Genomic DNA, 15,898 nt, shown 5'->3' on the forward strand with positions numbered 1-15,898 from the left:
TGTTCTTTATAAAGTCAGCTCCTTCTAATTAAATCTACCCTATTCTTTTGCTCAGTTGAGGGAACTCTAGCTTTCTACTTTTCCAGTCAGCACATGTGATTCCTTTTCCTTTATGCATTTCTGTTATCTCAGTTGCCAAGTCCCTTATTTTTGACTCCTTGCTGATCCTATTTCTTAATGCCAATGAATTGAGAAACTTTAAAACATAGGTAGGCAAGAGCACACACCTCTCCCATTTCTATGGTCATGTTTTCTCAGGTATTTCTTCCAGGCGCCTTATCTGTAACCTCATACCCCACTGTGGCATAAGTGCTGTATAATAAGGTTGCTTCTTCTCTCTGGTCTCACTGTACCCTGTTTCTACTATGAACAATGTTCATTATGTGCACCTCCACTTGCATACCAACAGTTCTCACTTTATGGGAATTTTATGAAATTTGGGGTGATTTTTCTGTTTTTTTTTTTTTTTTCTGGTGTTTTCTGGTAAGCTGACAGATTTTTCTCACAAGGATCAAAATTCTTCTAGGAGATAATTTTGCTCTCTCATAAGGCACTGCACACCCTAGAATGTCAACCCAAGTGTCTACATTTCTATATTTTTTCACAGCTTGGGATACTGTAATACCCTCTTGAAAGACAAAATAATCAGCATCTTTCACAAGAGGTGATGGATTCTACTGATCTAGAATTTCTTAAGCCTTATTAAAGTGACTATTCTATCTCCCTTCATTTACACAGCACCCATAGCATGGACTCATATATTCCAGAGAAAAACTTTGGAATATGTTTTTATGTTATATGTGAGCCTCTGGTGTCGTATATGTATCTAAATTACCTTAATCAGCTCTAGAAATTGTTTAAAAAATAGGTGAAAGATTTTTTTTAAATGTTAAAAGTGGAGAATTGAGATAAATGTTAAGGATAATAGGAACAGAAACGTTTGTATTTCCCTCTATATTAATGTTCCTATGAGATGTATTGATTCCAGGTCTTTTTTAAAAAATAAATTTATTTATTTTTTTTATTTTTATTTTGGCTGTGTTTGGTCTTTGTTGCTGCATGTGGGCTTTCTCTTGTGGTGAGCAGGGGCTACTCTTCTTTGCGGTGCATGGGCTTCTCATTGCGGTGGCTTCTCTTTTTGCTGAGCGCGGGCTGTAGGCGCGCGGGCTTCAGTAGTTGTGGCATGTGGACTCTGTAGTTGTGGCTCGCGGGCTCTAGAGTACAGGCTCAGTAATTGTGGTGCACGGGCTTAGTTGCTCCGCAATATGTGGGATCTTCCTGGACGAGGGCTCGAACCCACGTCCCCTGCACTGGCAGGCAGATTCTTAACCACTGTGCCACCAGGGAAGTCCCTTGATTCTAGGTCTTGCTCACATTGTTTAAAGTCAGACTATTCCTCAATGAGTCACAAAAAAGTCTGGGGGGGCTTCCCTGGTGGCGCAGTGGTTGAGAGTCCGCCTGCCGATGCAGGGGACACGGGTTCGTGCCCCGGTCCGGGAGGATCCCACGTGCCGGGGAGCGGCTGGGCCCGTGAGCCATGGCCGCTGAGCCTGCGCGTCCGGAGCCTGTGCTCCGCAACGGGAGGGGCCACAACAGTGAGAGGCCCGTGTACCGCAAAAAAATAAAAAATAAAAAATAAAAAATAAAAAAAAAAAAAAAAAAAAAAAGTCTGGGGGATGGAGGCTGCTTTAGATTAAATGAGACTTTGTGTATAACAATCAAATGCAATGTCTGATACTTAATGGGATTCCTGATTTGAACAAAACAGCTACAGAAATAACTTTGGGAACTAAAAATAGAACTACCATATGACCCAGCAATCCCACTACTGGGCATATACCCTGAGAAAACCGTAACTCAAAAAGAGACATGTACCACAATGTTCATTGCAGCACTATTTACAATTGCCAGGACATGGAAGCAACCTAAGTGTCCATCAACAGATGAATGGATAAAGAAGATGTGGCACATATATACAATGGAATATTACTCAGCCATAAAAAGAAATGAAATTGAATTATTTATAGTGAGGTGGATGGACCTAGAGTCTGTCACACAGAGTGAAGTAAGTCAGAAAGAGAAAATCAAATACCATATGCTAACACACACATATGGAATCTAAAAAAAAAAAAAAAAAGTTCTGAAGAACCTAGGGGCAGGATAGGAATAAAGATGCAAACGCAGAGAGTGGACTTGAGGACGTGGGGAGAGGCAAGGGTAAGCTGGGGCAAAGTGAGAGAGTGGCATGGACATATATACACCACCAAATGTAAAATAGATAGCTAGTGGGAAGCAGCCACATAGCACAGGGAGATCAGCTGGGTGTTTTGTGACCACCTAGAGGGGTGGGATAGGGAGGGTGGGAGGGAGGGAGACAAAAGAGGGAAGAGATATGGGGATATATGTATAGCTGATTCACTTTATTATAAAGCAGAAACTAACACACCATTGTAAAGCAATTATACTCCAATAAAGATGTTAAAAAAAAAGAGAAAGAAATAACTTTGGGGCTCTTTGGGAAAATTTAAATATAGACTGTTGGGGAATTATTATAACTTTTATTAGTACTAACCTGACTTGAACAAAACACCTATATAAATAACTTTGGGGGTATTTGAGAACATTTAAATATAGACTGCTGGGGAATTATTATAAATTTTATTAGTACTATGTCCTATTTATTTATTAATGATTTATTAATATCATTTATTGTATCAATTAATTTATATTTATGATATTTATTTATTATAATTATATAAAATTATACAATTGATTATGATTGGCTAATTATAATTATATTTCTATTTATTAATATATTTATTGATATGTCTTTATTTTTAAAGATACATGCTAAATTATGTAGGAACAAAATCTCATGATGACAGAAATATTTTTAATGGTAATTCAGCAATAAAATAGCTGAAGTAAATATGGCAAAACGTTAACTGTTAAAGCTAAATGATAGCATATGGTTTTCTCTTTGTTTTCTGTATATTTGAGAATTTTCATAATAAATTTTAAAATAATGGACTAAAGTAGGTGTTGGCAAATTATAGCCATGGGCCAAATCTGACCCATTGCCTTGTTATTTTATTGGAACACAACCATACTCACTGGCTTATGTATTGTCTATGGCTACTTTCCCTTTACAACAGCAGAGCTGAGTAGTTATGACAGAGACCAAGTAGCCTGCCAAGCCTAAAATAATTACTTATCTTGCCCTTTACAGAAAAAGTTTGCTAACTCCTGCATCAAATGAATAGTTTGTAATACAAAATATGATTCATTAGTACATTAGTTGATTTTAGGAGAATTCAGAAGATTGATCTAGAGAGTGTGCACAGAAATCAGGAAGCAATTAATTATTGAAGAAAAGATACATCTTGATAATCAAATTATATTTTTAGTTTTATATTTTCAGAAAGACTTTATTTAATTGACTAGAATAATCTATAGTCTAACTCTTCTTCCTTTCCTTTAAATTGGATATAAGGAAAACTTTTTCATTTTTCTCTAGTCAGTTCTAGAATGAGAGTCCAACATCATCGCATCTTATGTGTTTTTCTCTATATAGAAAGAATATTCATTAGCAGGGGAAAATCTCATGTGATTTTGAAAACACTGGACTTTACTTAAATATTTTATGATTAAATGAAGATGATTTTTATTGTCGGTTTTTAAAAAAATACATTTAAAAATATTTCTAATTGAACATCCACTGCATGCTCAGTACTATGCTTGGTGCTATGTAATATTCAAAATAATTTTGAACCCTATTCTTAAAAAGGTTACACCATAGTTGCAAACATCCTGAAACAAAAGTATTACTACTCCTTTCTGGAAGACTGTCTGATTCACACACATATGTGTATCAGCTACCACCACAGGGTACTCTTTGAATTTCATGTGCAAGTTCAGTCCTCCCTTTTACCTATAATAAATTGTCATCAATTCAGTTCTACAATATTTTTTTCTGTGGCCTTCTCTGTGTCTATACTAGGCATGGGAGTTGCAAAGATGGATGCAATATGGTCCTTGCCCTTAAGTGGCTCCAAGCTAGCTGGGATGAGAAAGAAAACACACTTTTTCCCAACTTGCTAAATAGAAACATGCACAAGGTGCTTTGGGAATCCTACACATTTATGATACAATAGAATTGATCCCTAAAATGCTTGATTTCTTCTTTTCTTTGTAGCTTACCTAACTCAACTCTTGATATACTTTAAATTTGTATCTGTGCCTTTCTGTCTTCATTTTTGCTGTCATAGATCCCCTCCTGGCCCTCTTCACCTGACATTGCCGGGCCACACCTCTAATTGCGCCTCTGCGTTCTTCTCTTAGTTTTGTATTCCTCTTCCAGAATATTATTTCTGAAACATTGCTTTCCTTATGTCATGCCTCTTCTTGGGTAACTACAGTAATCATATTTCCTTCCAAATCAAAACGTCTTAATATTGCAACCTCTCAGAGGCAAATTTATGTCTCCAACTTATTTACTGTATCTGGTGCAAACAAAATGCAATCACCCTCTAACATTTCAAGATTTTCCACCATTGCCTTTCATTTTTGAAGACTCTGCTTTTGATGATGATGATGATGATGATACTGTCATGTTTCAGGGTAATATATTCATTGATAGCTGTCTAGAATATTTTCCATTTAGGGGTGACCATATAGCCTATGAGATGATAAAAATTTACTTCATCATTTTCAGAAACTGTTATTTGACTGCAGTTTAAAAAATTCAGTTCCACCAACATTCTTTTTTCGGGAGCACAGGCTCTGGACACGCAGGCTCAGCGGCCATGGCTCACGGGCCCAGCCGCTCCGTGGCATGTGGGATCCTCCCGGACCAGGGAACGAACCCGCGACCCCTGCATCCGCAGGCGGACTCTCAACCACTGCGCCACCAGGCAAGCCCCTCCACCAACATTCTTGAGCCCTACTAGGGACTGTACTAGTTTTTAGGAAAGGTAAAAATGGGTAATATGAAGAACCTAGGGGTAAGACAGGAATAAAGACACAGACCTACTAGAGAACGGACTTGAGGATATGGGGAGGGGGAAGGGTGAGCTGTGACAAAGCGAGAGAGAGGCATGGACATATATACACTACCAAACGTAAGGTAGATAGCTAGTGGGAAGCAGCTGCATAGCACAGGGAGATCAGCTGGGTGCTTTGTGACCGCCTGGAGGGGTGGGATAGGGAGTGTGGGAGGGAGGGAGACGCAAGAGGGAAGAGATATGGGAACATATGTATATGTATAACTGATTCATTTTGTTAAAAAGCAGAAACTAACACACCATTGTAAAGCAATTATACCCCAATGAAAATGTTTAAAAAAAAAGGGTAATAGTAGTTTCTGTCTTGATGAACTGGTTTGCAAGGCAGAAATAGAGACACAGATATAGAGAACAAACGTATGGACACCAAGCGGGGGAAGGGGACTGGGATACATTGGGAGATTGGGATTGACATATATACACTAATATGTATAAAATAGACAACTAATGAGAACCTGCTATATAGCACAGGGAACTCCACTTCACTATACAGTAGAAACTAACACAACATTGTAAAACAACTATACTCCAATTTTAAAAAATAAATAAAGCAAAGCTGAAATACTGAAAAAGAAAAAAGGAGGTTCCTGTCTTTAAGAAGGCTATAATCTTGACTGGCTCTCAAAGGGGTGATGAGTTTTGTCTCTATTACAAGGCACATTGATGTATGTGTGACAGGAAATGCATATAGTGAGTGTTCTGAGTCCTACAAAAGGGAAATAACTTCCACATTAAGGGAACTGGAGAACACTTCATGGAAGAGGTAGCTTTTGAAATTTTTAGGATGACTACATTCTCAAAAAATGGAGATATAGATGGGAAAGAAGGCAGAAAGGGATATGTATTTTTCAGGGCAAGAAGGAGTCAGTTGGACCTAAGTATATTTTTTATGTTGTTGAAGGTAGCAGGGCTGATGAGTTGGCAGAATGTGGAGGACTTTGAATGCCCTGCTGAGGAATCTGCATGGTATTATATGGCAGACAAAGAACTACTGTGGGCTTTTTTTTTTTTACATCTTTATTGGAGTATAATTGCTTTATAGCAGTGTGTTAGTTTCTGCTTTATAACAAAGTGAATCAGTTATACATATACATATGTTCCCATATCTCTTCCCTCTTGCGTCTCACTCCCTCCCACACTCCCTATCCCACCCCTCCAGGCGGTCACAAAGCACCCAGCTGATCTCCCTGTGCTATGCGGCTGCTTCCCACTAGCTACCTACCTTATGTTTGGTAGTGTATATATGTCTATGCCTCTCTCTAACTTTGTCACAGCATACCATTCCCCCTCCCCATATCCTCAAGTCCATTCTCTAGTAGGTCTGTGTCTTTATTTCTGTCTTACCCCCAGGTTCTTCATGACATTTTTTTTCTTAAATGACATATATATGTGTTAGCATACGATATTTGTCTTTCTCTTTCTGACTTACTTCACTCTGTATGACAGATACTACGTCTATCCACCTCATTACAAATAGCTCAATTTCGTTTCTTTTTTATGGCTGAGTAATATTCCATTGTATATATGTGCCACATCTTCTTTATCCATTCATCCGATGATGGACACTTAGGTTGTTTCCATCTCCAGGCTATTGTAAATAGAGCTGCAATGAACATTTTGGTATATGACTCTTTTTGAATTATGGTTTTCTCAGGGTATATGCCCAGTAGTGGGATTGCTGGGTCATATGGTAGTTCTATATGTAGTTTTTAAGGAACCTCCATACTATTCTCCATAGTGGCTGTACCAATTCACATTCCCACCAGCAGTGCAAGAGTGTTCCCTTTTCTCCACACCCTCTCCAGCATTTATTTCTAGATTTTTTGATGATGGCCATTCTGACTGGTGTGAGATGATATCTCATTATAGTTTTGATTTGCGTTTCTCTAATGACTAATGATGTTGAGCATTCTTTCATGTGTTTGTTGGCAGTCTGTATATCTTCTTTGGAGAAATGTCTATTTAGGTCTTCTGCCCATTTTTGGATTGGGTTGTTTGTTTTTTGGTTATTGAGCTGCATGAGCTGCTTATAAATTTTGGAGATTAATCCTTTGTCAGTTGCTTCATTTGCAAATATTTTCTCCCATTCTGAGGGTTGTCTTTTGGTCTTGTTTATGGTTTCCTTTGCTGTGCAAAAGCTTTGAGGTTTCATTAGGTCCCATTGTTTATTTCTGCTTTTATTTCTATTTCTCCAGGAGGTGGGTCAAAAAGGATTTTGCTGTGATTTATGTCATAGAGTGTTCTGCCTATGTTTTCCTCTAAGAGTTTGACAGTTTCTGGCCTTATATTTAGGTCTTTAATCCATTTTGAGCTTATTTTTGTGTATGGTGTTAGGGAGTGATCTAATCTCATATTTTTACATGTACCTGTCCAGTTTTCCCAGCACCACTTATTGAAGAGGCTGTCTTTCTCCACTGTACATTCCTGCCTCCTTTATCAAAGATAAGGTGACCATATGTGCATGGGTTTATCTGTGGGCTTTCTATCTTGTTCCATTGATCTATTTCTCTGTTTTTGTGCCAGTACCATACAGTCTTGATTACTGTAGCTATGTGATATAGTCTGATGTCAGGGAGCCTGATTCCTCCAGCTCCGTTTTTCGTTCTCAAGACTGCTTTGGCTATTTGGGGTCTTTTGTGTTTCCATACAAATTGTGAAATTTTTTGTCCTAGTTCTGTGAAAAATGCCAGTGGTAGTTTGATAGGGATTGCATTGAATCTGTAGATTGCTTTGGGTAGTATAGTCATTTTCACAATGTTGATTCTTCCAATCCAAGAACATGGTATATCCATCTATTTGTATCATCTTTAATTTCTTTCATCAGTGTCTTATAATTTTCTGCATACAGGTCTTTTTTCTCTTTAGGTAGGTTTATTCCAAGATATTTTATTCTTTATGTTGCAATGGTAAATGGGAGTGTTTTCTTGATTTAACTTTCAGATTTTTCATCATTAGTGTATAGGAATGCAAGAGATTTCTGTGCATTAATTTTATTTCCTGCTACTTTACCAAATTCATTGATTAGTTCTAGTAGTTTTCTGGTAGCATCTTTAGGATTCTCTATGTATAGTATCATGTCATCTGCAAACAGTGACAGCTTTACTTCTTCTTTTCCGATTTGGATTCCTTTTATTTCCTTTTCTTCTCTGATTGCTGTGGCTAAAACTTCCAAAACTATGTTGAATAAGAGTGGTGAGAGTGGACAACCTTGTCTTGTTCCTGATCTTAGTGGAAATGGTTTCAGTTTTTCACCATTGAGAACGATGTCGGCTGTGGGTTTGTCTTATAGGGCCTTTATTATGTTGAGGAAAGTTTCCTCTATGCCTACTTTCTGCAGGGATTTTATCATAAATGGGTGTTGAATTTTGTCAAAAGCTTTCTCTGCATCTATTGAGATGATCATGTGGTTTTTCTCCTTCAATTTGTTAATATGGTTTATCACATTGATTGATTCGCGTATATTGAAGAATCCATGCATTCCTGGAATAAAGCCCACTTGATCATGGTGTATGATCCTTTTAATGTGCTGCTGGATTCTGTTAGCTAGTATTTTGTTGAGGATTTTTGCATCTATGTTCATCAGTGATATTGGCCTGTAGTTTTCTTTCTTTGTGACATCCTTGTCTGGTTTTGGAATCAAGGTGATGGTGGCCTCGTTGAAAGAGTTTGGGAGTGTTCCTCCCTCTGCTATACTTTGGAAGTGTTTGAGAAGGATAGGTGTTAGCTCTTCTCTAAATGTTTGATAGAATTCGCCTGTGAAGCAATCTGGTCCTGGGCTTTTGTTTGTTGGAAGATTTTTCATCACAGTTTCAATTTCAGTGCTTGTGATTGGTCTGTTCATATTTTCTATTTCTTCCTGATTCAGTCTTGGCAGGTTGTGCATTTCTAAGAATTTGTCCATTTCTTCCAGATTGTCCATTTTATTGGCATAGAGTTGCTTGTAGTAATCTCTCATGATCTTTTGTATTTCTGCAGTGTCAGTTGTTACTTCTCCTTTTTCATTTCTAATTCTATTGATTTGAGTCTTCTCCCTTTTTTTCTTGATGAGTCTGGCTGATGGTTTATCAATTTTGTTTATCTTCTCAAAGAACCAGCTTTTAGTTTTATTGTTCTTTGCTACCATTTCCTTCATTTCTTTTTCATTTATTTTTGATCTGATTTTTATGATTTCTTTCCTTCTGGTAAGTTTGGGGGTTTTTTGTTCTTCTTTCTCTAATTGCTTTAGGTACAAGGTTAGGTTGTTTATTCGAGATGTTTCCTGTTTCTGAAGGTAGGATTGTATTGCCGTAAACTTCCGTCTTAGAACTGCTTTTGCTGCATCCCATAGATTATGGGTCATCGTGTCTCCACTGTCATTTGTTTCTAGGTATTTTTTGATTTCCTCTTTGATTTCTTCAGTGATCACTTCATTATTAAGTAGTGTATTGTTTAGCCTCCATGTGTGTGTATTTTTTAGAGACCTTTTCCTGTAATTGATATCTAGTCTCATAGCGTTGTGGTCGGATAAGATACTTGATACGATTTCAGTTTTCTTAAATTTACCAAGGCTTGATTTGTGACCCAAGATGTGATCTACCCTGGAGAATGTTCCATGAGCACTTGAGAAAAATGTGTACTCTGTTGTTTTTGGATGGAATGTCCTATAAATATCAATTAAGTCCATCTTGTTTAATGTATCATTTAAAGCTTGTGTTTCCTTATTTATTTTCATTTTGGATGATCTGTCCATTGGTGAAAGTGGGGTGTTAAAGTCCCCTACTATGAATGTGTTATGGTAGATTTCCCCTTTTATGGCTGTTAGTATTTGCCTTATGTATTGAGGTGCTCCTATGTTGGGTGCATAAATATTTACAATTGTTATATCTTCTTCTTGGATCGATCCCTTGATCATTATGTAGTGTCCTTCTTTGTCTCTTCTAATAGTCTTTATTTTAAAGTCTATTTTTTCTGATATGAGAATTGCTACTCCTGCATTCTTTTGCTTTCCATTTGCATGGAATATCTTTTTCCATCCCCTTACTTTCAGTCTGTATGTGTCTCTAGGTCTGAAGTGGGTCTCTTGTAGACAGCATATATATGGGTCTTGTTTTTGTATCCATTCAGCCAATCTCTGTCTTTTGGTGGGAGCATTTAGTCCATTTACATTTAAGGTAATTATTGATATGTATGTTCCTATTCCCATTTTCTTATGTGTTTGGGTTTGTTATTGTAGGTCTTTTCCTTCTCTTGCATTTCTTGCCTAGAGAAGATCCTTTAGCATTTGTTGTAAAGCTGGCTTGGTGGTGCTGAACTCTCTCAGCTTTTGCTTGTCTGTAAAGGTTTTAATTTCTCCATCAAATCTGAATGAGATCCTTGCTGGATAGAGTAATCTTGGTTGCAGGTTGTTCTCCTTCATCACTTTAAACATGTCCTGCCAGTCCCTTCTGGTTTGCAGAGTTTCTGCTGAAACATCAGCTGTTAACCTTATGGGGATTCCATTGTGTGTTATTTATTGTTTTTCCCTTGCTGCTTTTAATATGTTTTCTTTGTATTTAATTTTTGATAGTTTGATTAATATGTGTCTTGGTGTGTTTCTCCTTGGATTTATCCTGTATGGGACTCTCTGTGCTTCCTGGACTTGATTAACTATTTCCTTTCCCATATTAGGAAAGTTTTCAACTATAATCTCTTCAAATATTTTCTCAGTCCCTTTCTTTTTCTCTTCTTCTTCTGGGACCCCTATAATTCGAATGTTGGTGCATTTAATGTTGTCCCAGAGGTCTCTGAGACTGTCCTCAGTTCTTTTCATTCTTTTTTCTTTATTCTGCTCTGCAGTAGTTATTTCCACTATTTTATCTTCCAGGTCACTTATCCGTTCTTCTGCCTCAGCTATTCTGCTATTGATCCCTTCTAGTATATTTTTAATTTCATTTATTGTGTTGTCCATCGTTGTTTGTTTCATGTTTAGTTCTTCTAGTTCCGTGTTAAGTGTTTCTTGCATTTTCTCTATTCTGTTTCCAAGATTTTGGATCATCTTTACTATCATTATTCTGAATTCTTTTTCAGGTAGACTGCCTATTTCCTCTTCATTTGTTAGGTCTGGTGGGTTTTTATCTTGCTCCTTCATCTGCTGTGTGTTTTTCTGTTTTCTCATTTTGCTTATCTTGCTGTGTTTGGGGTCTCCTTTTTGCAGGCTGCAGGTTCATAGTTCGCATTGTTTTTGGTGTCTGTCCCCAGTGGCTAATGTTGCTTCAGTGGGTTGCATAGGCTTCCTGGTGGAGGGGACTAGTGCCTGTGTTCTGGTGGATGAGGCTGGATCTTGTCTTTCTGGTGGGCAGGTCCACATCTGGTGGTGTGTTTTGGGGTGTCTGTGGACTTATTATGATTTTAGGCAGCCTGTATGCTAATGGGTGGGGTTGTGTTCCTGTCTTGCTAGTTGTTTGGCATAGGGTGTCCAGCACTGTAGCTTCCTGGTCGTTGACTGAAGCTGGGTACTGGTGTTGAGACGGAGATCTCTGGGAGATTTTTGCCGTTTGATATTATGTGGAGCTGGGAGGTCTCTTGTGGTCCAGTGTTCTGAAGTTGGCTCTCCCACCTCAGAGGCACAGCACTGACTCCTGGCTGCAGCACCAAGAGCCTTTCATCCACACAGCTCAGAATAAAAGGGAGAAAAAGTAAAAAGAAAGAATTAGTAGAAGTAGAAAAAAGAAAGAAAGGAGGGAGGGAGGGAGGGAGGAATGAAGGAAGGAAGGAGAGAAGGAAGGAAAAAAAGAAAGAAAGAAAGACGATAAAGTGAAATAAAATAACGTAAGATAAAATATAATAAAGTTATTAAAATAAAAAATAATTATTACGAAAAAAATTTTAAAAAACAAAAAAAACAGACGGATAGAACCCTAGGACAGATGGTGGAAGCAAAGCTATACAGACAAAATCTCACACAGAAGCATACACATACACACTCACAAAAAGGAGAAAAGGGGGAAAAAAATCATAAAACTTGCTCTCAAAGTCCACCTCCTCAGTTTGGGATGATTCGTTGTCTATTCATGTATCCCACAGATGCAGGGTCCATCAAGTTGATTGTGGAGCTTTAATCCGCTGCTTCTGAGGCTGCTGGGAGAGATTTCCCTTTCTCTTCTTTGTTCTCACAGCTCCCGGGGCTCAGCTTTGGATTTGGCCCCGCCTCTGCGTGTAGGTCGCCAGAGGGCGTCTGTTCTTCGCTCAGGCAGGACAGGGTTAAAGGACCCGCTGATTCGGGGGCTCTGGCTCACTCAGGCCGGGGGGAGGGAGGCATACAGATGCGGGGCGAACCTGCGGCGGCAGAGGCCGGCATGACGCTGCACCAGCCTGAGGCGCGCCGTGCGTTCTCCCGGGGAAGTTCTCCCTGGATCCCGGGACCCTGGCAGTGGCGGGCTGCACAGGCTCCCCGGAAGGGTGGTGTGGATAGTGACCTGTGCTCGCACACAGGCTTCTTGGTGGCAGCAGCAGCAGCCTTAGTGTCTCCTGCCCGTCTCTGGGGTCCGCCCTTCTAGCCGCGGCTCGCGCCCGTCTCGAGTTCCTTTAAGCAGAGCTCTTAATCCCCTCTCCTCGCGCACCAGGAAACAAGAAGGGAAGAAAAAGTCTCTTGCCTCTTCGGCAGGTCCAGACTTTTCCCCGGACTCCCTCCCGGGTAGCCGTGGTGCACTAACCCCCTGCAGGCTGTGTTCACCACGCCAACCCCAGTCCTCTCCCTGTGCTCCGACCGAAGCCCGAGCCTCAGCTCCCAGCCCCGCCCACCCCGGCGGGTGAGCAGACAAGCCTCTCAGACTGGTGAGTGCCGGTCGGCCCTGATCCTCTGTGCGGGAATCTCTCTGCTTTGCCCTCTGCTCCCCTGTTGCTGTGCTCTCTTCCGCGGCTCCGAAGCTTCCCCCTCTGCCACCCACAGTCTCCGCCTGCGAAGGGTCTTCCTAGTGTGTGGAAACCTTTCCTCCTTCACGGCTCCCTCCCACTGGTGCAGGTCCCATCCCTATCCTTTTGTCTCTGTTTTTTCTTTTTTCTTTTGCCCTACCCAGGTACGTGGGGACTTTCTTGCTTTTTGGGAGGTCTGAAATCTTCTGCCAGAGTTCAGTAGGTGTTCTGTAGGAGTTGTTCCCCGTGTAGATGTATTTCTGGTGTATCTGTGGGGAGGAAGGTGATCTCCGCGTCTTACTCTTCCACCATCTTCCCCTCGTCCCCCCACTGTGGGCTTATGAACAGATATTTACCTAGTCAAAGCTGTGCTGAAAGAATTTGTCTTGGAAACTTTGTGGTTAATGGATAGAGAAGAGAGACAACGATAAACTTGGAGGCCACCATAATAGTTTAGGTAATGAACCTGAAATAGTGTGGTTTCAGTGGGAAGGGAAAAAGAGATATATGATGGAGGTAAAATGGACAGTACCGAATGATAGACTTAATGGAGGTGGACGAATAAGGTATTGGGGACTGGAGGGGAACACTTCCCTCCTTTTGAAATTGGGTGCAATGGAAGAAACAGGAATCTACCTGAGGTTTAGTGTAAGAACTGATCAGTTTTTAACATTTTGTTTGTGTTCTGTTTTTTTTGCTTTTCTGCTTAAAAAGATTCAAACCTTTATCCAGACTTAAAATTTGTTAATATTTTGCCACATTAACTCTCTCTATATGTACAAATACACTTTTTTGGTATATTTTGTATAATTTGTGTATTTGAATATTTTCAATAATTTTAAAGTTGCATATATCATGACACTTCATTTCTACAGTATATATCTCCTAATAACAAAGACTTCTGCTGTATAATCAGTTTCAGTGTCCTTGATGCAAAAAGCATCAAAAAGAATAATGATGTTAATGAGCTATGACACATTGAATAAAAAAGAATACGTGAGTTCACAGTGTTCCTCAGAAGGGATGGTGGTGATGAAAAGTAAGCTCTTCTTTAGAGAAGGCTGTCAGCTAATAAATATAGAAAAAATAGTAGATTAGAAAATTTTAATGTTGCACCCAGCAATGTAATAAGTGATTCAGGTAAAGATCATCAATGGGTATTAATATTATTGAGTGAAGCTTTGTTGGGAAACCAGGTATTTACATGGCCTCCATATATCACATCATCTCACCAACGGGTAAAACTAAGCATTGCCCCAAATGGGACAAGCTGAAAACATGCACCTCCTTGCATGATGAAATCAAAATTATATAATGTCACCAATGTAATATTCTTGCCCAAAGTGTTTAACCTGAATCTTCAAATGAGAAAACAATCAGAAAAAAATCTCAATTTTGGAATGTTCTATAATAAAATGACCTGAATTTTTCAAAAATGTCAATGTTATGATATACAAAATATAGTGGGAGATTGTGCTAGATTAAAGGAGACTAAAGGGACATCAAAACTGCACACAGTATTCGATTCTTAATTGGATCATAGAACATCCAATGGCAATGAAGAATAGCAATAAAGGGCATTTATGAGACCAATGAAAAAAATTTGAGTTGTGGCATTTTAAAGTCTAGAAAATATCATGTTTTTACTGTCCAGTTTTCTAAATATTTTTAGCACCAATATACACAAGACAGAAAGCAGGAGTAGCATTATATATTATTGATAAAATTTAAATAAAGACATTTTTAAAGGAGACAATAATTAAATATGGTGAAGATGTCATTATCATGAATATTTTTGCATCAAATAAAATAGCATAACATGCTCAAAGGAAAAAACGCAAAGGAAAGAGATAGAACTAAGAGATTTTAATTTATATCTTTAGTCACTGACAGATTATAAAAATATTCTGAAAATAAGTTAGACAAAGACAGCAAAAACAAAAAGCAACCCAACAACAAAACCAAATGGAACAATATTATTCACTGATAAAGTTGCTGAAGTTTGAAATAATATATTGACATATGAATTTGGGGAGCACATTAAAAGAATAAGTCACAACCAATTGAAATTCTATCTAGTACAGTAAGGTGATTGTAAGTTAGAAGCATCTATTACAATATTTAACCATCGTAACAACTCAAAAAAGTAACTTCCATAGGTGCTTTAAAAAGCTTGATGTAATTCATCAGCTGTTTTTAAATGAAAGAATGAAATATAAAGAAATGGAATGATCATTAACCTTATAAAAATGATGTATCATACAAAAATCTTCCATTATGCTTAGTGTTAAATGGTAAACATATTTTTTTAAATCAGGAAAATGATCCCACTATTATATAATATTTTCTGGAAGTAATAGCCAAATATAAATATTGGAAGGGAGTTAAAATTATGGTTATTCATAAAACATACATTTTTCTACATGGGAATTCCAAGAGAATCGATTAAAAGTTAATGCAAACAATATGAAAATTTATTAAGGTGGCTGAGTACCTAATTAATAACAAAATTCAATAATCTAAACAATTATTTAGAAATATACTAGTTTATAGTAGCAACTATAAATGCACTACCTCATAATGAAGCAGAGAAGAAATGTGTAGAATCTGTATGATTAAAACGTTAAAGTTTTCCTGAGGGACATAGAGAGGACATGAACCAATAGAAAGACATACTTGTTTTTGTGCAGAAAAGCAATATGACAAAAAGAACCCCCAAAATTCTTTTTTGTGGAATTTGACAAAATGGTTTCATATTCATATCAAGTAACAAATAATTAAGAATAGAAATATAAATTCTAGTATATGAAAAGTATAGTAATGAGAGAAGTCAAGCCTTACAAAGTATTAAATATGATGCTACAGTAATTAACACATTTTGGAACTGGAAAATGAATAAAAAGATCAATGAAATAGATTAAGAATTTCAGGTATAGATTTAATGTATAATTAAAGAAAGATCTCTG

The sequence above is a fragment of the Phocoena sinus genome, chromosome 14 (genome assembly GCF_008692025.1).
Source record: "Phocoena sinus isolate mPhoSin1 chromosome 14, mPhoSin1.pri, whole genome shotgun sequence".
Taxonomy (NCBI): Eukaryota; Metazoa; Chordata; class Mammalia; order Artiodactyla; family Phocoenidae; genus Phocoena; species Phocoena sinus.